General features: G+C 41.4%; 1 protein-coding gene across 1 annotated transcript in view; it reads right to left on the reverse strand.

The window, feature by feature from the left end:
• Positions 1-26451, reverse strand: part of MAP2 (microtubule associated protein 2) — a 222199-nt gene that overhangs the window by 171553 nt on the left and 24195 nt on the right. Inside the window, 1 exon segment of the mRNA XM_036386476.2 lies at positions 2940-2998. The gene's annotated coding sequence lies outside the window, so the exon portion shown is untranslated.

Raw genomic sequence — 26451 nt, forward strand, 5'->3', positions numbered from 1 at the left:
GTATCTTGTTGAGCCTTCTGTAAGGATCCTCTCTCTATTCTTTAGTATAGTTTTAGTATCGCATTCTTTAATATAATATATCATAAAATAATAAATTAGCCTTCTAAGAACATGGAGTGAGATTCATCATTTTCTCCCCACGACGGGGCACCCCGAAAATACCACAATTGCCTTCCCAGCTTCTTGAGATGCTCATCTACAGTCCCTGCTCTCTGCAGAAGGTGAGCAGGGTAAGCATACTGCTTGCAAGCAATAATAACATAAAAGTGCCTAATGTTAGTCTAGGCAATGCAGGTCTTCAGGCTTCTGATAAAATTCTCTGCTGTTTTTTGTTCATACCACAAAGAAATTTACCATGAATAAGTACAGGCTTTGGTACCATTACATACACTTAGATTCTTCCTGTGAAATATTCTGATAAGAAATAAAACCATCTTTTTGTAGCCTTTTTTTTTCCCCCCAGGTTCCCAGTAAAAAACAACGGTTCTGCTTACATTTAATATTTTCTTTTGAGGATTGGGATTTTATTGCCCTTCAAGTGAAGAAAAATTAGGTACTATTTATGTTCAACACATGCCCAAGTTTGCAGAGACAAGCCTGAGACAAACAGTCTTGTTTTCATTCTTTTGTGCAAGATACACTGCTGTCTGATGAGCAAAAAAGGTGCTTTGGGGCAGTTCAGAAAGTGATGGAATAGTCTGAGACCAATAAACAGGTGAAGAGCTTCTCTGTGCCATTATATGGGTTGCGTACACACCTAAGAGAGGGTTATAAGGAAGACCAGCAAGACAGAAGAAGAGAACTTAGCATGATCTGCATGTGCCCTAGATTCACATGGAAGACAGAAAGAGAAAGAACAAAACCTAATAAAATTGAAGAAGTTTGATGTGTTTAAATAGCCTTGGAGCAGGACCACTCCTCTAGTCTGTACTGTGTGTTCAGCTTAATAAAATGAGATTTAGACAACTGATTATTTAATTACAAGAAGGTCTTTTGCTCTCCATTTATGCAAGAACACAGCTTCTATTGATAAACTGTGAGCAGCTCAAATGCAGCTGAAAGTACCAATATTCTAGGCACTGGGAGAAGTGGGTTACTGCTCAATTCTGTGAGCAGACAGGAGTTTGCCTACTCCTTTCAGCTGAAGTTCACCAGCCTGCTCTGACTTTCCTGGTTAGACACATCAGCTGTGATAAATCTTTGGTAAGAACAGACAGCACATTCAAATCCTGCCACAAAGACTACTGAAGCACAAACCAGCACGGTGAAATGCAGAATGAGTTCTCCTCAACTCTCCTGTTGCTCTTTGCAAAAAGCACCCACCAAACAGCTTTGTCTTCCACTTTTAGCTCAGATCTTCAATCGCTCCTTCCTATTTAAGTTTTTGGATTTGACCTTATTAGAGCTTTGAAAGACCTATCTCTTCCTGATCATTTAACTTTTTGCCTAATGTTTCAAGTTCAATGACATGCAGAGGCTGACAAGGAGCAGAGAAAAGAAACCTCATGTCCTCACTGAAACAAAAGCTAAGACCACTTCTCACTGGATAAGGATTAATACCATGAGCAGGGCCCCTGGCAGTTTCTACTCAAGAACAGTGACAACAGGAGCCTTGCTGATAAATTCTCACATCTCCCCTGATTCTCCCACTGCAAGAGAGGAGCTTATATGACTGCGACAGTTTTTTAAAACATCTTGAGAAATACAAGTGGTACATCTGCACTGCAGCCCATCACAGCTATAATGCAGTATTTCAGAGCTAGTGACAAGAAACACACTCTGAAACACCCAGCAGAGAAACAGTGCTGCTCTGCACTCAAATACTGCTGCTCTGCACTCAAATACTGCTGCTCACTCTCTGGCTGTGGACACATCCTCCAGAAAGATTCACACCTTCACACAAAGGAAAAAACTATGACCTCCAAGAGAGAAATGTGAGGCTGCAGTAAGAGCAGCAATATTGTCACCAGAAACCACCCCCAGTACATAGATACAGGCAATACATGTCCCAGTCCCGACTCCATTCCCCACCCTATAAAGAAGACAGAAAGGAACCAGGTATAGAAAAGGTAAAAACCAAACCCAAGAACAAAATCCAACTTCATCATGACTGTGAAGTGTCACCAAATAAACCCGGTGCTTGAAAACTTAACTTCTCTTGAAAGAAGAATGACCAAATAATTCTTCTTCCAATAACCAATGGATAAAGTGAAAATAGTATTTACCAGCTCTCTCTGTGCTGTTTTTCACTTGAGTCATTCAAATAACTAAAAGCTGTCTGCACCCATTGCACAAACTCCCCTCTCAGCAGATAATACCAGGGGTGAAAGTGGGAAATCCTGGGATGAGCATCTCTCTGCATCTGGGCTGTGTTGCAAATGTGCATATCCTATAAACAACCTCAATAAAACATTTCAACAAAACAGTGCAATGAATCCTCAGGCAAGGTGAGCATGTGGTGACTAACACACAAGTGATCAGCACATGTTGTAGGGAACTTTTTTGCTAAGTGTGAACTCTAAATCTGAAGTGTGAAAAGAAAAAAATGCCACGTCACAGATTCAACTTCCAGTGCTTGTGCTCAGCAGCAGCAGCAGCTCAACTCACAATGACAAGAAGACATTTCCTACAGAAAAGATGTCTACATAAAAAAAATCGGCAAAAACATCAATGTTTTTATTTTCACTTGTTTCCACCTCTGTGCCATTAACACCTTCACCACACAGCACAGAAAATGTACACATTTTCTTTGTTCAAAACACCATAACAATACATAACTCATGTACATGCAGCTATAGGAGGAGTCCTGTCAAACCATTTGTGTTTGTTTGAACAAGCCCCAGAGATTCATTAGGCAATCCATCCCAGTAAAGTCAAGATGCAGCATTTCCAGAGCCCTGGAATGACTGATATGAGACCAACAAAAACAGAAAACCCACCTCACAGTGTTGTTGTCACCTTGTCAGTCACAGGATATTTTATTTCAGGTTTCCACAATCTGAAACAAAACAAGAGCTCTCAGTTAGTGGCAGTTGTTAAAGGGAAAAGCTTTATTTTTATTATATGAATTAAAGACTCATGAATTGCAACATGTTAATAAGAAAACACCTTCCTTCTCTGCTTTTAGTAACATGCACAAAGTTACACCCAATGGTCTTTTTCAGTGGCTAGAACCTCTCTTGCCATCATAGCCTACATCCCCTGATTTGCATCAGACCATGTCTTAGCAAAGAGCCCAGGCCTCCAGAATGCCTGTTTTTGTATAAAGTGTATAAAGCCATGGAAAAGCTGATTCCTCTGAAGCACAGGCTACACTATGGTGTCTGTTAGGATCAGAGTTTCACAGAAACAATTAAATCCCTTCCTTCTTTACAGAAAGAAGATGATCTGAAGGCAGAACACCTTTCATGTATCTAGATTCACTCGGGATGATTTGCCAAAAATTAGGAAAGACGCTAACAGCAAGAGCCCTAAGTACAAGGAGTCAGCAAGCAAACAAGGCAGATAATACAACCCAATTTGCCAAAAGCTTACCTGTTGACAGGAATCCCACAGTTACACTGCACAGTAACAAATGATGTGCTTACAAGCTGCAGACCAGACTCATGGGACCTATTAATTCAGTATCAGGTAACGTGGTATCATGTACCACAGAAAATCTGCAGCAGGGAAGTGCTGTTGAGCAGTCACAGAGAATTCTCTGGTGCTACAGCTGTTTTACTGCAGGAGCCTGGGCATCTCCTTAACTGCCTTGTGCTTAAGTTGCTAAACATCTAACAATGGATATAATACCATCACAATGGCATAAACAAGGACTAATTACTGCTTTGCAAATCCTGGGCTGGGAATGGCTAGGCAAGGGAGAAGCACCTATAAACTGCAAACCTGTTGGCATTAACAAATTGAATTGCCTAAGAAGGAAGAAGCACAGATTTCCCTACCCAGCTTCATGTCAACAACCAACAAATGGATCATTTTCCAGGTTATCATCTTCCATCAGCATGAACTCTACCTGCAGAACTAACTTCTGCCAACATGTGGGTAACAAAACTCACATTTGGACAAAGCTATTTAAGATATTCATTGCTTCACAGGGGAAGATGGGGAGAAGATAAATAAATGTCAGCAGGAATAAAAGCACCTCGTAATTCTAGCAAAGTTTGCTATGTCCCCCTGTACCCATAAACATAGGGGGTGTCACTGAAAGCAGTGGGAGTCTCATCTCTGACTTTACCAAAGCTAGAGAAGAAAAATATTTACTTTCACTGAAAGGTAGAGAAGGACAGATTCAATGTCTTGCCAAAGTTAACAGGAAGCAGCAGCTGATTCATGAGCAGAAAGCAAGGACCCCATCCCTCCCTCCTTCTTTTAAGCACGGGGGAACTTTACAAAAGCACAAAAAGACTTAAGTCTCTACAGCACACTGCTGTCATAACTGAGGGTGAAGATGGAGGTGTAACCAGAAAAAGAGAAGAAGGGAAGTCAAGCTCAGCTATTTCTTCTTTCCCCTCAACACCAGCAAATGAAAAGTCAGTTCTTACAACATACTGGCCAGGCATGGATCTTATTGTCTTTGGTTAATTCCACATGTCTGAGAAGAAAATCAGCTGTAAGCCGGTTAGACTCACTCAATGACGTTTGTCTAAGGTGCCGCCCCCAGGTGCAGAGCCATGCACCAAAGACTGAGCATTCTTTGGGAAGTTGCTACTCATCCAGGCACTGTTGGTAATGGTCAGCAAGACACAACCATGTAACAACTGATACATAATATTCCCCTCTTGAGCAAAACCCCATTCAGCACCCTCCCATCTCTGAGGAGCCCCGCATTTCACATCCGAACCAAGAGACAAGGAGGAATGGTACCAGCAGGATCTCTTTTCTCAAGCTTCTGATGAGCAAATGATGGACAAGCACACAACTCTGGCACCTCCTGCAAGCAGAATTTCCAGAATTTTTACAGCTTGGTCCACAATTATTTACTCCTTAGAGACTCCAGACTCATCCTATCTGTGGTCACAATAAAACGGAAACAGACTTGTTGCTAAAATGGCCATGAAATACCAATCAGACACCTATTTACACTCCTGCTACAGTTACACTCAGTTAACTCCACTTTAAAAGCATCAAGATTTTCCAAATCACAGCCCTGACTCATGCAGCCTGTGGTGAACAGGGGACATATTCTGGAAAAGACAACTAATAAAATACCATGCCAACTGCTTGACTCAGAGAAAACAAGATTAGCACTGTGACATGTTCACATTTTGACTTCTGAATACTTGCTGGATGATAAAATCAGGAGCTGTCTTTGAAGTCTACACTGAACAAAACTATCTGCCCCTTTCCTGTAACTACAGTGGCATTTGCTAATGCTGTCAGCTTTTATGTGAAGAAGTTGGTGCTCCTACAAGGAGTCACACTGACAGCTCTGGCTACCAAAGTCTTTCACTAACTCCTTTCCAGTAAGATCCCAAAGGAAATTCAAGTTGTCCAGTGTTTTCCACCTTTCAGTATACACCTGCCCCAAGAGATGGACACGTACTATAATGACAGCTGAGCTTATCCAAAAAATTAATTGGCATAACTGGATATATCTTCCAACATCCTGGGGACAGTTCACTTCAGAAGATGGAGCTGGTTTGGCTAAAAGGGAGAAACTGTTTGGAAATCTGAAGGTGGAAGGTGGATTGGGCAATGGTGATGACAAAATGATAACATCAACTATTCAAATATAAGGAAGGAACAAGTAGAGCAGATTAAGGGCAGTGAATCTCAAAGAAAAAAAGACAGATTTTAAGCAACTCCCCACAGGTCAGTAAGGTTTCAGAGGAGGCCAAAAAAGTGCAGAAAAGTGCTAGAGGTGGAATAAAAATACAGAGAAAACCTATTTTATGGTAAAACAAAGGTGGGACATCAACTGACTACAGTGCTGACCACAGAAGGGATTCATGCAGCAAAGTCAACTGAAGCAGATGAAATCTTACTAAAAATTTTTTTATCATTAAAAAAAACCCAACCAACAGACTGAAAGCAACCACACACTAATAGATGAAACCACTGACACAGTGAACTAACAGGAAATGGGGGAAGACCCAAAGCACTGCCTAAAAGCAAGCACAGAACCACCAACCACCATAAAAAGGAAAGAGGATGATAACCACACAGGGAATTGGAGACCTGTCAGCCTAACTCAGCCTCCCAAAACAAACTGTGAATTAGTTATAAATATCTGAAGGACAGACGGCCCACATCAGCAAATCTACTTCTGTAAAGAACCAACCAAAACAAACTGGTCTGACCTAGCTTTCTATATGTTACAATCTAACATATTTACTGGAAAAGGGCAGCACATCTATCCTATATTCTTGGGGAGGCAGGTGGTTGAATGTGTGCCCAGGGGGGTAGGGTTAGTGAGCCTGAGGCTCACCTCCTTGCAATGCTTTGTGTGAGCAGCCAGAAAAAAACACTGAGCTGAGAGAGTTTTATGAGTATTTCATCACATTCAAAAATCAATGCCATGGAGCTCACTGATCCAAAGTGCAGCTGCAGAGGCAGCAAAAAGGAAATATTTCCACATACAGCTTCACCCACCATCTTATTTGAGACCCAACAGGCTGATCCCAGACACACAACACTGCTCAGCCAGTGCAAGCCCACATTCCTCTCTGCTGTGCTGGCTCTTAGGTGGAGGCAAGCCACACCCCACAGTAATAGCAAGGTGAACAATTGAATATTCAGCTTCCACTGAGGAGGTGGCTCCTAACAGGTTCTCCAGAGCTCTTCTGTCAGAGCCATCAACCTCATACTGGTAAGTGTTGTCTGACACACAGACATGCCTTAGCCCAGGAGATAATCCTACAAAGTATAAAGCTAGCAGTTGTTCAACATGTCTGAAAGACTTGCAAAGGCGATTTAGGCTAATCCAACTAAATTAGGAACCCTCTGAAGCTGTCAGTTGCCTTCACTGGACAGTCAAAAAGAACCAGGTAAACAGGATGGATATATCCTGTGATGGCAACCTGCTGCCACCACCAAGATCTGCATTGTATCTCTTACAATTCCTTCCAGCCTTGTGCATTTAGCGTTCTTTGATCTGCTCACTGAGGATAATGGACAGCCCAGGATTCTGGCTGTTCACCTGCCTGCAGGCAATGGAGCTGAGCTGCAGGAGCTGTCTGTGGCTGCACTCTGAAGGCCCTGGCCCTGAAGGTACACTCAGCTAAATGACATCTTGGACTGGGGTTCACATTTGAAGCCTACTGGTTCAGCAGCCTGCTCACTGCAGTCTGTGTGAAGAAAGAACAAAACAATCTTCCATTTCCTGAAAAAGACAAATTTCAATGCTCATTTTAACTGACCTAAAACCATTCCTCATCTGCTGTGGGGCCTTTTGATAGCCTCTCTTACCACTTTAGTGAAATGGAAGTTTAATGAGTTCTAAAACCCCCAGAAAATATGAGATTGTTTACACACAAGAAACTATCTCTCTGAGGCTCAGAAATGAAGCAGCAGTAACATAACAGATCTGCAGGGCACCTTCTCTGCTGTGCAAAGAGGGACTAGATAGATATTGAACACTTTTAATGGAAGCCAAGAGCCTAGTTTTCCAGGAGCACATACCCTTTCAACTTCAATCTGCCAGTTTCAGGGACAGGAATTCACACAAAAAGTGAATTCACACAAAAACACTGAGCACTGTCAATATTTCTGCAGTGAAAGAGCCTCAGAGCTTCAGTTTGGTTTTCTAGATGATCCTGTTATCCTTCTTTTCATGTTTGAACACATTTTCAAGGGTGCAACTCAAAACACTGCAAGGGTACCAACAGTGCAAGACAACATGTAACGAACAAAAACCCTGACTTTGAAGAGACACCAGTGTTGTTACCATTCCTTCTATTCAAGTAATTCCTTTATCCTCACGACAGGGTACTTCTGTTCGTAAGAGCCTGCAAATTTTTAATTGTTCCCCATTCTCATTCATAGGCAATATCTTCCTCATCACAGTTCTCATTTCCAGAGTTTATTCTGTTTATCCAGTTGCAAGTAACATTAAACCATTTTTTTTATTACCTCCTCTTAAAATATTTCGATTTATTGGCATGAACATTGTAAGAGTTAACATGGTCAGAAGCTTTCTGTGAGGAAAAGAATTACCTGAATTTTTTTCTTCTTCCATCAGATTTCATACTCAAAAAAAGGCCTGACTCCTACTTAGGACAGATGAGCACAGCTCTATCAAAATTTCAGGAAATCCCACCAGTTCACAGGAGTTAAAGATCCATCCTGGACACTTGTGTCAGGAAACCACAAGTGAGTTATTCTTTTCTCCATGGTGATGAAAACATGCTTGAGAAGTATCTTTGTCTTCTTTTGCTGAGAATCCACATGTTGCTAAAAAAAAAATCCTCCAGCATTTCTTCTGTTACTCTCACATGTGGTTCTGAGCCCACAAAGTCAATTGGAGCCTCACCACTGACCACCACTTTCCAACCACATCACCACACTCAGCCCTGCCAATCACAACTTTTCAAGAGGAAGTACTAAATGAACAGTCTCCCTTCTCCTTTACAGGCTCCTACTATTTTAATGTCCAAACACCTCCTAGCCTATAATCTTCACCTTCCCAATTCTAGCACCATACAGCAAAGATTTTGTTATCCCAGCACAGCAGGTTACTGAAGCACAGAGAAATTAAGTTATTTGCTGCAAGTTCCCTATAAAATCTTTGGGGGCATTTACAGACCTCAAGTCAGATGACATCTCTCACAGTCTCAGCTGATGCTATGAGCTCTCATTACTCAGGCTCATGGCAGCTACACAACTTTGAAAAGTCTAGGAGCAGCACTATTAAGGTTTAATACTTAAAAAAAAACATCTTTCAACACCACCATAGGCAGCTTCCTTTCAACAAACAGCCAATCAAAGAATAAAATGCAAAGCTTCAATAATACAGAGAAGAGTGACGTTCCCAAAAATCAAGTTCAATTTAAGGCATTCATATCAGAAATCAATGAGAGTTCTGGAGTTTCTCATGTCATATGCAGTCACATGAAGAATTACTCTGGGGAATCTTAATTAGATAACAAATTAATTCAATTTCTGGGAATCTATGCTTTTAATACTCAAATAGGGTGATATATGAATCTTGAATAAAGTAAAAAGACCCTGCCATCCCAGAAAGCAAAAAGTTAAAGAATTCACTTTTCTGAGCAGTTTAAACCCCAGTTTCCTGATGCACAGTTTAGACAACTGCTCCATTCCAGCCTCTAGCCAGGTTCTGGTAACCAACCCCCTTCTCCAGGCCCAAATTACTCACACAGGGCCAGAGCACAGTGCTGACGACTCCACAGTGACCCCAAGCAGCTAAAACTGGTTACCTACATGTAAAGTTACTCAGACTTCAAATGACTTTTTCCACCTCTGCAGTGGAAGTGCCCACCCATTCACTGCAGGGCTCGGAAATATGAATTCCTAAACACAAGATACTATAAGAATGACTGATACAGAAGAGCAGTCTTACAAAGTTTGCAGAAAACAAAGATTTAAAATGTGTTCTGAAAATACAGGAGAAAAGCAAAAGCACTGAGTGGCTGTTCCCAAATGGAGGAACATGAGCTTAATGAGGCAGGAGTGCTGCAGAAACAAGTAATAATGTGATCCCATAATTAAAGACTGCTTTGTAATGTGTATGCAGAAGGCTGCCACAAAGACTGCACAAACACCCCTTTTCCTGTGTTTCCTGAAATGAGCCATTTGACTCAGCAATGTTAAAAGGTTCCTTTAACAGCCTTTTTTGGTCTGTGATACATCATCTGATGTGACTGAGGTCGAGTGCATTAAGAATCTGTGTAACATTTTGTGCTGCAGCGTGACAAAAGAGGCACTGTCTGAGCTGCAAGGGCTGACCAGCACTCAGCCTATTTCTACAGCCATACTGTAAACACACATGGAAGTGTACAGAACTTAGAATTCATTTTAAAACTTTTTCTGTAAATGAGGTGTTTAAATTCTGAATAAAATATATAAATACAAAGTCCTTGGTGGCCTCCTAGACCATATATGAGAATGGCATCACAGAAACAGCACATTAATGACACTACTCACTCAAAAGTCAATAGGGGAAGGCAAGGACACACAGTAGGGCTTTCTGTATGCCTTACCAGAGAGGCCTGCATTACAAGTAACAACTTCAAACTCATTCAAATCTGGCTCAGAAACCCCATTTTTTACAGATTTATTAACTTTTAATTAGTAGGCACAAGCATCACCCTAGTTCTAAATCATCCTTCCTTCAGAAGTGACATTATCTGTATTGTATTTGTATTACAGTGAAGGAAGAATGCACTTTTTCTTTTATTAAAAGGGCTGACACTCAGTAACACAATTAATGAGTAGTTTTGAATGTTATCTTCTTTTGAAACCCTCTATTCAGGATTGGAACACTGTAATTATAGGTGCTGAGCAAAGAGCTTGTCTAGGTACATTTCAAAATGCTACATATATAATTCATCTTAAGCTTTTTTTCAGAACTGAGATTTTCAAACATTCAAGGAGCTTTCAAAACAGGGAGTTCGATTTCATAGGGACTGGTCACTCAAAGCAGATACTCAGAAAACTGCCCCAGTAGCCCTAAAATGGCAACTGGGGCAACAATTCTGTGAGCCAAGAAAGGAAACTGGGCTCTGGCTCAGCAAGCTGTGATTCATGAAAATAGTCCCTCCCCTACTTAAACAGTCCTGCTAACCTCCCTGGGTCTTATTACAGAACCACACAAAATCAAGACATAGCAAGCACAGGGCTGAAGGGATCTCATGCAATATTTCCACCAACACTTTTTGGTACTGGAATAATCTCTTTGACAGCCTATTTTTTTGTTGTTGTTGTTTTGTTTCAAAAGATACAAAGAAAGCAATTGTAAGCAGGCAAGTATAGCTGCAGCATTAAATAAATTAGAATACACTTGTCAAAATTCTAGACAATGTCTTGGTTTAAGATGGGGAAGGTGCAATGTTAACCTAACCACAGAGGCCACTTGAAGTCATTATATTCAGGACCCACATGAAGGATGAAGGAGAGCAGACTGTTTCTAAGCTGCACAAGTTCAGGTCCTCAGTATTTGGGTGTGCATGGATAGATGTGTTTGCATGGATTTGTCTATATATATATGCACACGCACATCCACTGAGTAACTCCATCACTGTTTTTTTTTAAAGAAGGTAAGAATGGAAAGTGGGTAGAAAAAGAAAGTTAACCAGGACACAAACATCTAAAGAGCAAACATATTAAAAATTAAACATCCTATTCAATTATAGTAGGTGTTAAAATTATTTTCTGAACACTGGTTTCTATAAGCACAAGACTGCCACTGCATGAGAATTACCCCTTCCACTCTGAGATGAAACCAAGACCATCACTGATTTGAGCCTTCTGCTGTGTCAATTGATACAGGAAAGGCATGCAGCTCAGGATTTCTCTTTTTTTGTTAATCCTGTAGCACAGTAACTCTGACACCAAGTCCCTCTGCAGTGGCTGAAGTGCACACTATCTCAGGAAAAAGCCTTGTGCTGGCTGCCAACAACTAAATCAAGCTAATCAGCAATGTGCTGATGCATGCTGATGTTGACACTTCAAGGATCACAAAATATTCAGTTCTACTCTATTAATCCTTTAATGCTGGTTCCCATCAATCAAAAAGCCCACTCTAATTACAGGTTTCAAAAAGCACCAGTAAGATCATTAACAGAGCAATGCAGAGGACAGCACAACAAGAAAAGGCCTACAGATGCCAAATTCTTTCTCTGCAAAGCCTAGTGGCTGCAATTTCCTCAGGAGCAGCAATATCAAACCACAGGCAGAATTACCTGCATGTGCTTCACAGAGGTGTGGTAAGACAACAAGCTGTAAGAGCACACTGCAAGCATAAACCACAACCTAGGTGCTGTACCAGTCCCTAAAGCTGTTAGGTACAGACACCTCACACCACAAGGGCTGAAAACTCTGCTGCTGACTATCTGGACACTTGCACCAAGGGCACAGCTCTGCTGCTCAGGCTGTCTCCAGCAGCTCACTCTGCTGAAGAGAGCCCAGAAATCATGGGAGCTGCAGAAAACCTGACTTCATGACTCTGCAGTCTCACTGCCCCCTTCTACACTTGAAGTTAATTTTTCTCTGCTATATACAGTGAGCTTGCAGTTCTTCAGAAAAGAATTCACTCATCCTACTGCTAAGTCACATCATCCAATTTTCAGTTTCTATCTGAAAGCACTATACTGGTTTTATGTTTTACACTTTCCCTCCCTTTCACCATTCTCAATTTACTGTGCAGCCTTTTGCAATGTCTCAGCAGACAAAGCAATTCCTACTTTCATCCTTTCACCAGTCTTCTTGAGTAACATTAGTGAGACAGGCAGTGGTTTTGTGGAGCTGGACACTTTTGGTAAAGACCAATTGAGGCAGACACTCTCTAAGACATGCAGTCAAGAATCTCCAGAGTGACAAATTGTTTGAAAACTAAACAGAGCAAATAAATACAGTCTCTTCTGTCCAAGTGTTAGGATTTTTCCCACTTCCTCCCTTCATGTGTTAAGTGTGAGATCTCACCCAGACACACAGACCCCAGGAATACTGCAGAATTAATGGCCCCTGCATAAAAACATGGAATACATCAGGAAGCACATGTACTGTCAGCTAACTTTGATATGGGTGGTTACTCCACCTTATGTCAGTGCTCAAATCAGCTTTCTTTGGCTAGGATAGTCAGTGCTCAAGTACCTGTCATCATCCACCTGGACAAACTACACTTGTTTGTAGTTTCCAAGACTTCTCCCTCAGCATTCCCTTCTCAACAGATTGCTCTGCCCATTTTCCCCTGATTTCCCACTATCTTCTTGTAATCCTCAAGGACCTTTCCTCTACACCACTTAAATATTAGCAGTGCACTGGTACAAGGCCAGCTACTTTTGTCCTTGCCCACACTTTTTTCCTAGTGCTTCCAGAAATCCTGAGGCTGATGTAAGCCAAGTGCTGTAACAGTTGAGGGGAAATATCATCACCATCCAACAGATAAGGCACAAGAACTCCATGATTTCTCTGCTTAGCCCTGACATCTCATCTCAACTTTCCACCTTACAAAACTCAAGGTATAAGCAATCATAGTTCAATACAAAAATTGCTTTGCCCATCAGCTGACTGCTACAAAGTCCTGCCATCCATGGTCCTCAGGCAGATATGGATGGTCCTGCCAACCATGGTCCTCAGGCAGACATGGGGTGTGCACACCAGAGAGGCAAAATGTCTGTGCTAAAGCCCTACATGGCTGTAAATACCTCAGAGAGGACTCTTCTGTACTTGGCCACAGAAGAAAGAACACTCAACAGAGCAAATGACCATGCAGCAATTGGCAAAAATCACTCAAATCAAATGCACTCAGAGTTACAAACAAGGGTACATTGAGTTGATGGTGTCTTTAGGGCTAGAACCTCCTTTGCCTCCTAGCTCAAAGGCAAATATGCCAGCAATAATGGTAACTGAACCAAAGAACTGGATAATTCTGCCCTAAGGAGAGAACATCTGGTCAAGTCTGATTCAAAATCTGGAATACCCTACTAAGAGAAAGCTTCAGCACTCACTGTTACCTGCAGGTCTCTTGAGCACTGAGGACAGATCCTGTTAACACAGGTGAGTTACTTTGCCAAGGCACAGAAGAGGAGGCCACCACAACAGCATGGCAGGTCTAGCATGGCTGCAGCAGAACTGAGTGGAGCTGCAGGCAAGCACCACAATCACTAAGATGTTCAGCACACCTGAACTGGCTGTGTGGCCACAGCCTGTGTGCTTTCTGTCACTCTCATTTGCTCAGAAAGTACTTGCCTTAAGGCAAAGCACTACTTCCCACTTGAGACCATAAATAAAATACCAAGCAAGGTAAATGAGACGAGCAAAGAGAACACACCTCATCATCCCCATCAGGGAACTGGCCTTTCTTCACTTGTCCTTTTCTTGAAGAATAAGAGATGGGTAAATAAAAAAACCACACTGGTTGCTCAGGGTTTTCTTCATTTCCATGTTTTATCTTTACAAGGAAACCATTCACATCATCTTTTACAGTGTTAACTCTAATGATATGAACTGACAGCTTTGCTTTAGCCATTCACACCTGTCCAGAACACCAGTTCTGCTTACCAACCATCACTTAAAATACTCACCCACATACTCTATCCCTATCTCTGAAATCATGTGAATTATTCAGTAAGCTGCTACAAAAAAGATTTCTTTAGATAAGACCTGCTTTACATGGCATATAGGGAATACATGAAAGGATTTATTTTCCTGTCAGATTAGAAAATAAATTGATAAAATTACACTTGCTCTCGAATATAATGGTTGAGGTTACACCAATTCTTTAGACTTCTTAGCTTTAGGGGAGAAATTTCTGAAAACATGTACAGACCACAGACTACAAATTTCTCATCACCTCCAAAAACAAAAAGTACACCTTCTAATATTCTGTGCCTTTTGAAGATGGTAATGGGACTAGATACACATAAAAAATGACCCAGAACTGGGTCTTGTGAACCATATTCTTTCATCAAGCAATTTCTGCAACTAAGAAGGAAAAAAAGCTAAAATGTGCTGCTAAATTGTGTGAAGGATCTTGACCTTGCATGTACCAAGTTTGGATGAGCCACTGAGGAGTTACCATGCACACACAGAGACATAGATAGATCTATATATATAGATATTATAGAAGAACCACAAGATATGCTTTCTGCTCCTCCCTTCCCAGATGCCTGGAAAATCCTTGTGGATTTTACAAGAGCAGAGACCACAACTGTCCAGGCTAAACACACAGCAGCAACTTTCACCTGCACAAAGCACCCAGGAAGGCAGCGCTCTTTTGGAACAAGAGCCTCTGAAGGAAAATAAAAGTGAAAAAGTGTTTGTGGCCTGGCTAATCCTGTAATCAAATAAACTTTTAACAGCAATCTGGTGGTATGTGATGCTGGTACAAATCACTTTTGTGGAAAATTTTAAGTTAAATCTGTTATTCTTCTGCCATTTTGTGGATAACTCTGTTCTTTTCTCCACCTTGCAAGAAAAAGACTTCAGTTTTTCTTTATAATAGTTCAGTAATTTTAAAGCAGCAATCTTCCAATTTAAAAGATGTTGTACTGGTGATATTTATCTTACTATGGTATTTAACACAACAAAAAAGTCATTGGATTTCATTTTCTCATTGCAAATACCTCACCACGAGTTTCCAGAGCCTTGCCCTTCTACTAAAGTAGAAGTTCCATACCAAGGAATCAGACTCTCAAATTAGCTAATTTTGCAGCAAAGCACACACACATGAACTATGCTTTACAATGGGAGGAAGAGGAGCCTAAATAAATTTTATATGCAATTTCCAAAGGCAAATTATATTCACCATTAAACATTTAGACAACAGCTAAGGAAAAATAATCAGAACTACTAAACTTGACCACTCAAACTGCATCTTACAAGGGGATATAAAGAATTTTCATATTACGTTCTGTTCGACAATAACATACCCTTCAATGTTGTTTTACAGCAAAAAAGGCATAATTCTGTTTATTATTATTTTAAAAACAACATCTGTGCTTGCAGGTATCATTTTGACAAAATGCACAATATACTCATTTTGTAGATGCCATGGGAAAAACAAAAACCAATATCTCAGTATTTTCCTGCTGTAATGGAGAGGGCTAATTAATAGAGCTGCCTTGGTAGCTGTCATAAAAATATTACCTCTTCTGTGTTGTCCAGAATAGGCTTACTGCCCATTTACATATTTAAAACTTTTAAACAAACACAGGAGGATGAATTTTTTTGGTAAATCTAATTTTATCATGATTAATGAAACAACCATGGGAACACACTCTTTTTCAATTATGTCTTGCCTGCAGATTAAAACAGGTAAAGTCTTGGAAAAATGCATGAGATAAAAACAGCAAAAAGCTTTCCATTTTGAGTCAAGTCTCCCTTATTCTTCAGTGTCACTTGATTTTCTTTGACCAGGCACTGAAACATTTGGAATTTCAAAGTGTTTCAAACAGTGTGCAAGTAGTTCAGGAGAAACAAAGAAAAATAAATTTAAAATATTTCTTCTAAATTCCAGGAGTGAAATCTTCCCATCCTTTTGAATGTTCGCTTATATTATTCAAGCCATCCTCATTATGGTACATAAAATTAAAATTAGTTTCTGCAACAATGCTATATGGTAACACTTAATGAAGATATTCACTAATACCTGCTGCTGCAGAAAAATAATTTATATTACAAAATAAATAAAAACATACTATTTCTGAAATTTGTCCATCAGACACAAATATTTTTGATTTTTTTCTAAATTATCTCCTGTGATAACATGACAAACTCTGAAAACATTCCCAACTATTTCAGTTTTGTGCAGATCAGATGTAGATCTTGGTTTTTTATATTCTATTCCTGGCAATTATTCCATAGATCTCAAGTGTCCCTAATGGAAATCCCTCCCTTTCTTCTCTTAAACATATCACAGTATTAAAAGGAGATTAATATCTCCATGTTCAATACATTACAAGAGTTTCCTTTGCAAATAGCAGCCTTCTGGGGAAAGGCATTTTATTCACTCCTTCTGTTCTTTTCACTTTGTTTTGAGGGCACTGAATTCACCATAAAGAGATGTTTGACAACTGCCATGCCCTCTATCCCAAAGGAATGTTTTGAAACTATAAAAGATGTCAGTACTTTGGTTGGGATTTTTTTTCCTACGAGAATTTTCAGTATATTATACAGGAGCATAATAGAAAGGAAAATATCTCCATGCAGTACAATGGTAGGCTGGCAGAGATGGTCACAATGACTCCTCAACTTTCTTTTTCGTGGCATCTCTACCAGGTTGGCAAGAAGTGAGGACAAAGCAGGGCAATCCACCCACACAGCGCAGCAGAAAGAACCAGATATTCCTCAAAGCAATCACTGAAGAGCTGGGAACCTGACCACAGTTTTCCTTCTCATTCTCAAATGAGAAGCAATATAAGCAAAGGTAAGACACCTCTTAGAAGTATATTTATCTTATGTTTTATACATTTAAGTGATAACTTCTTTTATGGTCTGTGCTTTTCTGCAACACCCAGGGGTTTTGCCTCTATCATATGCTATAGTCTCAGTGCTTGGGACAGCTGGGATATTCTACTTAGCAGTCATTTCTTGATCCTTCCATCATTTTCCATCAGCACAGCCACTCAGCCATTCAGGCAGCCACAATATGGTACAGCATCTTATTTCCACCTATCACCAAATCATCAAAATGATACTTCAAAAGGACACAATGAAAATATTTCACAGGAACAACAGATGCTTGAAAAGATAAAATAAACAGAAATAGTGGCAGAATGCCACACCACCATTCCACCTCAAGGCCTTGGTGAGAAGTGCACTGTGTACTGCAAATGCCCTGGTTTTCAGCCACTCTTTACACCTTAAAATGGTCTTCCCAGTACATAACTCTTTAACAAGTTTGATTTCAGTTTAGGTGTTATTTCAGAGAAATAACAAAATGTACCAGTACAGACTGTTTCAACTCTCAGTTCACAAAAATGACCCACACTGACGTTTGCCTGGTCTCCCCATACATGTAGCATACCCCTCCAAAACTAAATGAAAAATAAAAATAATTTTTCAAAACCCAGAGCGCTGCTACTGCAACATACTCTACACTGGCACCTATATGACCTCAAAAGTTTGGTCTGGAGCACAATCAAAGTAACTTCCCAGCTTTAGAGAACCTTACCACAACTGTACCCAGCTACCTCACTGCCACCAAGTCACTCTGGCAGCAGAATACACCAGAATAGAGTCCTGGGTGACAGAATCCAAAGGTGGCTACTCTGATCACAGGGACCAGAAACACATCTGACATCCCAGCAGCACTACAGCTGCAACAGTGCAATGTTTGTTCACCACCTAATTGTCTTCACCTCTCCATTGACATGCCCATTTCTTGGTCTTGGACAGCATCAGGGATCTTTGCATCACAGAGCCAAGCAGGTACACACGATCACCCACGTGGGGTTCATTTACAAAACAAGGCCTAAACCTGTCTTTCCAGCATCCAGGTGCCATGCTGTGTCCTATTTCTCCAGACTCCAAGACTTGTCTTTATTCTTGCACACAACTTCAGTCTGTCAGAAATATAGTTCTCTCTCTTTAAGCACACATACTATCAAATAGCATGTGTTCTTGCTCTATTTAACTTGCAAAATCCCAAATCCAGTTTTACAATTGATTTTAAATGCATCTGTCATCCAGTGGGCAATATCTGCTGCATACTGTGGAGCTCTGCTTCTGCTGTACAGGAAGGGAGTCTGTCACTGCTGATGCCAGCTTTGGAACTGGGCTGGTTTTTGATTAGAAGGTGGTCTTGGCCAGCACACACCCAAGTGGCACGTGCACAAGTTTTACTTGTGCTGTGGCAGTACAAAGCAAAGCCCAGCAACAACCCAGTCATGCACACAACTTTTCACCAGCTGGCCCTGCAAACCTGACTTCTTATCTAGCTCCCACTGCCACAAAAACAATGATAAGGGGATTAAATCACAGATATCTCACTGCCTTTCTCTCCCCACCCTTAAAATGTAACTATCAGGCTGGCCTGATTTACATTTTTTAATAAAAGCATCCTTGTTTGCCAGCATGTACTGTGTCTGGTGATGTCAACAATTTCAGGCAAGTGGGGATGTAAAGATCACGAGGAACTCAATGCAGTGTCTGAAGGGGAAAGTGTTCCCCTTTCAAATGCAGATAAAATATCAACTGTTTTAGACTAACATAAATTTAATTAGACCCTGCAATTGGTTAAAACATCCTAAGACCATAAATGTCCTCTTTGGACATCTTAAAGTCCATCATAGAGTGTCCACAGCTGTCTGGCATATTGAGGCTACTGTGCATCATTTATTACTCTTTGACCTCTCTTTTCAGGAGCATCCAGCCATGTGCTGTGTTTCTCAGCCTATGGAATGCCAGGACTATTTAACAGGATGGGACCAAAAAACCAACACTGTGGGAAGGCAGGGGCTGGAATAGGAAGACATCTTAAGAAGAAAACCCAACCAAATAAACAAAACAGTCCATACAGAAAAAGGTAAAAACTTTCAATGCAGAAGGGAAACAGCTACTGCAGGTCCTCTGACAAGGAATTATTTCAGTAGAAAGATGTACCACAAGGGTTAATTTGAGAGAATGGGTATGGTACAGAGCAGTGAGCAGCTGGTAGGACATCATACCTCATTACCCACCAAGGCTAACACAAACACCTCACACCTGGTCCTCAGTCATTTGGAGCAGAGTTCACAGCTCTGCTACTAACACTGGAGCTGCCCCAGCCCACCCCTTAATAAGTACCATTAGCCAAAGTTCTACATTGTCAGCCCTTGTGACAGCAAGACCAGCTCAGGGGACAATCCACCTTCTGCAGCCCTTGAAAGGCAAATGTCCTCCTTAAAGGGAAGGACACGTGCAGCTTGGGGACAACAGAGAGCAGACACTTTACTGATGTGTGGGGACAGCAGGGCACAGCTGTGACTCTGGATGAATCAGAGTTCAGCTCTCCTCCATCCATGTCCTACTCTGAAGTCCAGAACAAAATCTTGCCACAAGTAATTATGCTGCCTAGCCCAGGCAGCCGGCCTTGCAGCACAGCTTCTGCCAAACAGTTTTATAGCAAGGACACTTGGTTCCAGCATCCCTTAAGCCACAGGAAAACTTAAGTCCCAATTTCAACAATCACACTGAAATATTTCTCAGCCTTGCTGCAACTCCACAGACTCCACTTGACAACTCTCAGCACACACTAAATTTCCATATAGCTGAATTAAAAAAAAGAAAAAGCTCTGCTTTAGGAGCTAAACATCTTCAAGTTCAATAAGAAAAACAGCAAATAAACACATACCCTGGAAATATCAGAATATACCCTAAATACTGTTAAAATTTGGGGCTTGCTGCCCTCAGTGATGTTGTGTCCTTTATTCTCTGCTCTTTTGGCTTACAGACAATTCTGACAGCCCCACTAATGTTGCCTTGTTTATCTCTTCCTCACGAGTTCTCATCTGGACAAATACTTATTTTTGGCTCTTTTTAACTGTGTGTGCAGTTTTCATTACCACCAGAAGGCACTTCAGAAGGATTAACAACAATTTCTGTCTCATTTGATGGACACTTTGCTTTGTTCTCCACTCTATCTAGAAACAAGAAAAAAAGTACTGATTAATGATCATCAACTATCCGTCAGGTTTCTCACAGGAATTGTATCACTGCCTCATTCACAGCAATATTTACACCCTTAAACACAACTGGCTCCATGTATTATGGCTCCGAGAAGATCACAATAACAGTGGCCCAAAGAAAATTATCTATCTCCTTGGACAATAAATTTTCTCACAAATTTGGGATTTATATTTGGCACAGTTCTGTCAGTCCTAGTCAAGAACATCAACATCTAAAAATATGTTTATCAGCAGAATATATGTTTAGCTGTGCAGTCACACAGTTTATTTAAGGTATTGGTAACATTCTAAAGGACTGTAAGTCTAAGCCATCAGTAGCTCTACAGGGTATTTTTGTAATAAACACTCTAATATTTTCAGACTCTTAACCAGTATCGGGGAAGAAATTTGTCATTCAGTCAGCCCTAAATAATGATTTTTAACATGTAAGCAGCATGTGTTGCTTTGTAGTGGCAGCAACAATGTACTAGGTATTTCAGCCTTTTAGAACATAGTTAATTGTGCAAGCAAACACAAATCCTAAAGCAAATGAGCACTCATTGCTCTTTATTTCCTGCACAAACCTCACCTGTAGTACAAAGGCAGTGAAACAAAGCTACCATACCTGACTAAGCATTTAATAGCAGGAAAGAAATAGCAAACCAGAAACTGCAATAAAGGATTATTTCACACAGATGCAATTAATTTAGTATCATGACATTAAAAAATTATGTTTTGTTTACCACTCACAGACCAATTTTACTGGCTGCAGTACACTGTTCTTTTTGTGTCTTAATATAGTAAATATCAATGGAAATAACATCCTGTTAAGAAAAGCTTAGTGGTATGCAACAACTCACCAAGTATGAAATTATTTTTTTTTCACACTAGACACATGACATGGAGCCAGAGATGAAATCAGGGCCTCATCTGAGTCATGGTGCATCACAAATGCTGTAAGAACTTCTGAAGAGTTTCTGATTTAAAGACACCAAACACAACCCTGCTCTCCCAAGGGAGCAGCACAGCTCCCAGCTGTTCCTGCAGGGAAGTGAAGGCTGAGATCCAGGCACACAAGCACCTCCCAAACCTCCCAGTCCCTTCTCCCGCACAAACAAATCACACACCACAGCTGCTGGCTGCGCCAATACCCAAATAGATATTTGGGAAACTACAAGGTATGTTGCTTTGATACTGACCAAAGCCATGTTAGCAGGACAAGAAAGAGACCACAGGGGAGAACTAATTAAACCTCTCTACCCAGACACACATGTTTTCATTTTCTTGTTGGTTTGGCTGCCTTTGGTTTGGTTTCTTTGTCTATGTGTGATCCATCTACTAAATACAAATGCAAAAGACACATCAAGCTTTACTGTGTAGTAATAACACTGAGACAGCAGAAACAAACAAACATTTTACTCCCCAAGAATATACTATTACTGAGAAGGGTGAAGTGGTACAGCCCCTGAGTTGTTAAACAACACACTGCCTTACAGGTAGTGCTGCCTGTGAGACCCAGAAAACAAAGTTCACATCTCCTACTCCATCTCCCTTTCTCACTCACCAAGACAGATGGGAAAACAAATGTATTTAGAGAATTATCACTGACACTTCCCCAAGGCAGAGAACCAAGGAGATTTGTTCAGGAAATACATTATGGTAGATTATCTCACAGCCATTTTGCAGTGCATGTGAAGCTTTCAGCACCAGGGAAATTACACTGACTAATTTTGTCTGATCTGAACCTACCAGATAAAATTTCAGGGGTCAGTGAAATTCTGCTCATAGAGTGATGGTCACACAAACCCACGTTCATATGTTCCCATGCCATATTCATTTGCTAAGGGATACTGTGCAGGGCTCAGACCTGGCAGAGAGCCCAAGCACAGCAATGCACTGGAATGAAGAGATCATTGTGAAAGCAATAAATCTCAATAACAGTCTGATATTAGCCACAAATGAAAGGTGCTGGTTATCTCAGACACTTTTTAAGAGCTCCTGAAAGATGTTTCCAATTGTTAAAGAAAAATATTTTTTATTCTAAACATTTCCATAGCAGATTCCCAAGATGGTACTGAGACACAAACCAGAAGCTGGTATGGCTCCTGTTTTTCTCCCACGTTCATTCACTTTTCACATCCTACCTCATAAAAGTCAGTCTTAACCAGGCAGAAGACATTTAACCTTGGCACAAGTTATAAAAACAGCCAGCAGCTTGATCTTGGTAGAAACATTTGTTTCCCACAGACTTGCCAAAGGAGGAAAAAAGCAGCCTACAATCAGTAGACACATTCTGATGCTTAGACAGAATAGCTGCTGTGCAGAATCAGCTGTTTTGGCCATGAATTGCCCATGGACCATGTGGTGGTTCAGCAGGCAAATTGCTGAGTGTTGTAAACAAAACCACGCTCTTCCTATCTTTGCTATGATTTTCTGATGACCCCTTTGGGCTGCTGTGCCCTCTCTCTTGAGGAAAAGCAGTACAGCTCTTTCTTTCCCTGGCACTTAAAAAAGACTCTTTGCCAGGCCAGGAACATCACATGGAGGGGTTCCTTTTAATAAGCAGCTAGGGTATACAAATATAGGAGTGGAAAAAGCCTAGTCTGCTTCAGAAAGCTACTCTGCTAGTTTTGTACATCTGCTGATGTTTGTTTGCTGTTCTTCACAACTCCACCACATCTGATGCCTTGAGAGGCTGAACCTGGAACAGATACTATACAGAGCTAAAGGAATGAGTAGGTATTTATTGAAAGGCCTTAAAGGATACACCTTGGGCTGTACAAGAGCCTGGCCAGAGCTACACCCAAGATGAACCAAAATGGTCACAAAATGCACAACCAGGTCACAAGTCTCACACAAGTTTTGGTCCATTTGCATATTGGAGTTAATTGTCCAATTACAGCTTCAGGTTATAAAGTCCCATCCTCCTCATTTGCTCTTCTTCAGTTCCCCATTGTTTATACCTTTTGGCCTGAAGCTTGTAATGGTTGTCCTTGGTCTTAAGCTAGAAAAGGATTGTGTTGTCTACTAAAACTTAATATGAAGCTCAGAGCTACACCCCTAGGCGGCATAGAATCTGAAAAATATGAAAGCTGAAACTTCAGGCATCATTTCTGCCCCTTTAGAAGCTTGACAAGGCCTTTACCTTGTTAGGCCTCTATTCTAAATATCTACTAATAATAGGTATTTAATTACACAAAATTATTGTTTAACAGCTTACAGCAAACCCTACAAACCAGAATGGCAACAGAGCATGAGCCAGTATGGGAGGAGGACTTGCACACCTGCTTTACTGTAACACTCAGTCAATACCAGAACTCAACCCATGAGTCACACAAGAGCTGACTACTATCAAGAACATCTGATCCTCCTCAACAGTTTCCATTTAAGAGGCCACAGCCTTCACACAGATCTAGAATCACAGGCTGGAAGAGCCTCCTGAGGTCTCTTGTCTATGTACCTATCCCAAGCAGTTCACCCAGACCTCATCCAGCTGAGCTTCAAAATACCTCTGGGACCAAAGAGTGTACAACCCCTTAGTGTCTCTGTTCCAGTGTTTGACCACCCTCATGATACAAAAGGGTTTTTTATATCTACTTGGAATTTACCCTGTTTCAACTTGCATCCTTTGCCCTGGCTCCTTCATCATGAGCTTCAAGAAAAGTTTGGCAGCACCTGTTTTACACCCTCCCTACCCACAAGGTAGCTAAAGACAGCACTGAAGCTCCTGAATAACCTCCCCTCTTGCCAGGTGGAAGAAAAACATTTCCAGATGGAAGAGAAACATCTCCCTCTGTGTCTCTCCTCAAACCTCACTGTCGCCTTAATCAGCCACTGGATTCATTCCAGTAGATATCAATGTTGGTTTTACACTGGAGAACCTCAAACTGACCACATGTCCTAGTCATACTTAGCTGTGATTCCAGAGTTCATCTGTCAGAAGGGTGGGTTGGAGCATGTTTCAGCTAAAAACAATGCACCTGTGTGTAACTGAGACAGGAAAGCACTACAATTCTGCAGAGTGGCACTCCCAAAACCAGATATAAGACACTTACCAAAAAGTCTGATTTACTTTGTCAAACCTTTGCTCTTAATTTACTTTGCGGTGAGACCTCTGTTCCCATTGTGAAGCATTTTGGAGATTCAATGCTTTACTTCTGTTTTGAGAGCAAGAAACACCCTGATGCAGTGTATTACATCTGAACAGAAGTATTTTATGGCCACAACTCCAGCTTAGAGCTAAATCTTACTAGGAAACAGCACAGTAGCTCCCAATGATACATTATACCACTGTTTTGGAATTTCCCAGAAATGCAGTGGTAATGCAGAGTTCAGGTCTACCCACACTGCTTGCTGTGACAGACTATATTTCTCACACAAAAAGGAGCAAGCATTTGAACTCTCAGTGATGGGACTCCCTACCAAGAAGAAAACATAGTTAAACTTCACAAAGTGACTCAGAAAACAGCCTGAGTGAAAGGCAAAACCCTTACTAGCTTCTGAAAACAAACTTGAGTCTCTGTGCAGCAAGAGCAACCCAGGGGCTGGAGAGGTTGGTCTAGTGTCATGCAATCCATTTAGATATGTAACAGTCTGGAAAAGGAACACATTTTAGCTGTTCATGATCCCTCACTTGAAGTGACTGCAACCCTCTAAAAATCAAGTATGTAACTAAGCAGTAAGAATATCTTTAAACAAATCACCATCAACTTTTGGTCGGACAGTGAAACCTAAGAATTCCATCTGACTCTGTCAGCCTTTTCAGGACAAGCACTCAAACCTGCACACACAAACGATGCAGTTGCTGCCAGCAAGAATCTCATCCCTGCATAGGGGCAAGTCAAGGCTAAATCTGCAGAGAAGGCCTAGTAACAAGAGAGGGTACAAGCTACAGGAAAAATTCCTAACCTGCCAGCAAGAAATTAGATGTCCCATCCAGTTATGACTCCTACAGGAAAAATTCCTAACCTGCCAGCAAGAAATTAAATCTTCCATCCAGGTATGACTCACCACTGGTCTACTGTTGGGATGACAGTGGAGGCACAACCGACACCGAAGAGGGCTTGAAGCATCTGCAGCTCTTTACTGTTCTTCAGCCCAGCCTTTTGTCCCCTCCTCTTGATGCCCTGCACCTGTGTGTCCTCTGTTCCCTTGGTGGTTGCTCAGTGCCCCTGGGCACTCCATGGCTCGTTCCCTTCAATAGCATTCACCTGCTTCTCACACCTGTAGCTCATTAGGGGTGAGCCCCACTCCCAATCACCACAAACTCTGTGCCTAAAACAGCAGAGAATGCCCTTGATTGTCACATGGCCCATGGAGTCCTAGCAAAGCCCTGACAGTACTCTGTCTAGAAAACAGAGGAACACATCTTCCTCCAATCACAAGTTGGACCAAATGATTTTGTTTTCAATTCACCCACTCATCCCCACCAGTTTTCCCAAATCTTTTGATCTCCCTTCCCAAGACGTCACAAAACTGAAAAGGGACCAAGCATTAGCTGGGTGTCCCCTTGCAGGTGCTGCTGGTGCCTCTGACCACAAGCACTTCCAAAGGCTCAAATGCAAACACTTGCTCTAAACAGAGAGCTGGTTTTAAACTGCAAGGAAGATTTTTTTAAAAATAAACACAAAGCTGGCCTTCCCATACTGCCCACAAAAGAAAATGCATTGGTAGCTCTCCAGTTACTACTCCCCAGCCACCAAAAACACCCTCTCCTTCTGGGGCTGCCTCCCCACGAGCTGTCAATCCAGCTACTCACAGGAATGTGTTGAACCCAGCTAAGTTAGCACAGTTACTCAGCTCAGCAAAATGGGGGAGAGAGCCTGCAGCACAGCTGTCTCAGCCAGGAATGGGCAGCAGTGGCTGAAGCAGTAACCTCTGCCACAGGCACATGTGCTCCAAGAAGAGGACAAACAAATTATTATTTTGGGAGGTACCACAGCACTGCCTATCTGGGCTATCTTTACCCAGGCCTCACTCACTGTGCTGCTTCACCCAACCATTATGCAAATGGCCTGCATGAAATTCCACGAGGGTGCAATCCAGCTGCTGACAGGCACAAAGGCAGATCCCAAGATCCATTATCCATGCAGCTGGCCTCTTCAGTGGCAGCATCAGCAAAGACGCCATGGTCTGAATGGTCACACACCTCAAATGGAAACAGATGCTTGCCTTCCAGGAATTG

Source organism: Molothrus ater, chromosome 7 (assembly GCF_012460135.2).
Source record: "Molothrus ater isolate BHLD 08-10-18 breed brown headed cowbird chromosome 7, BPBGC_Mater_1.1, whole genome shotgun sequence".
Taxonomy (NCBI): domain Eukaryota; kingdom Metazoa; phylum Chordata; class Aves; order Passeriformes; family Icteridae; genus Molothrus; species Molothrus ater.